This window comes from Octodon degus, unplaced genomic scaffold (assembly GCF_000260255.1).
Source record: "Octodon degus isolate 3935 unplaced genomic scaffold, OctDeg1.0 scaffold00109, whole genome shotgun sequence".
In the NCBI taxonomy this organism is placed as follows: Eukaryota; Metazoa; Chordata; class Mammalia; order Rodentia; family Octodontidae; genus Octodon; species Octodon degus.
The window spans coordinates 3,643,350-3,644,290 of NW_004524685.1; positions in this window are offsets into that span (position 1 = coordinate 3,643,350).

Consider the following 941-nt stretch of genomic DNA (forward strand, 5'->3'; position numbering starts at 1 on the left):
AAAAAAATTCATTTGCTTAATTTTAAAATGAGATTTCATTATGTTAATTTGCATTTTTAATTGAGTTGGTTAAATTTTTTTTTTTCTGTACCGGGGATTGAACTCAGGACCTTGCACTAAATATTTTTAATATATTTTGGGCCAATCTTATTTTTTCTTATGTAAGTTGGGCTTTCCCTTTGCCCATTTCTCTGTTCTATATTAATCATTTTCTTATTTATCAAAAATCTTCACATATTCCTGAAATTCCACATTAAAAAATAAAACATATGAGGGCTGGTGAGATAGCTCAGCAGATTAAGCACCTGCTTTGGCAAGCACAGGGACCAGGGTTCTGTCCCCAGTCCTGCATGTGGTGCCCACCCCACCCCACCCCGCTGAGCTGGTGACAGAGTCCCCGTGTGGTGGCACAGGCCAGTAATCCCAGCACTGGAAATGATGAAAACAGATGATCTCTAGGAGTCCACGCTGCTTAGTGAGCCCTTGGACTAAACACATCAAATGAAAAAAGAAAGAAAAAATAAATAAAATAAAAACATATGACCAAAATTCTTGGAAAATGATCCAAAAATGATCCTATTTGCCTGGAGCCAAGAGTCTTCAACAGCAGACATGAGGTGGTGATTTTCTCCACCTCCTAGTATGGTGCCTGGAGTAAAGTGTTAAATATTTGATAAATAAACTAATAATTTTAAACAAAATACTTAACAACAAAAGTAACATTTTTGTTTTTGTCTTGTTTTAATTCCTAGAAGGGTCTTCCTTACCTCTAAAGGAGATTTTCGCTTATATTTACTTCTAAATCCTCAACGAGTTTAGTATTTTTAGTGCTAATTAATGTATTCAGAATTTACGTTGGTTTTTTAGCATGAAGCATTAAAGGCTATTTTTCCTTAACTCTAATTGTTTTAGCATTATTTATTTTTGTTTTTTATTTATTC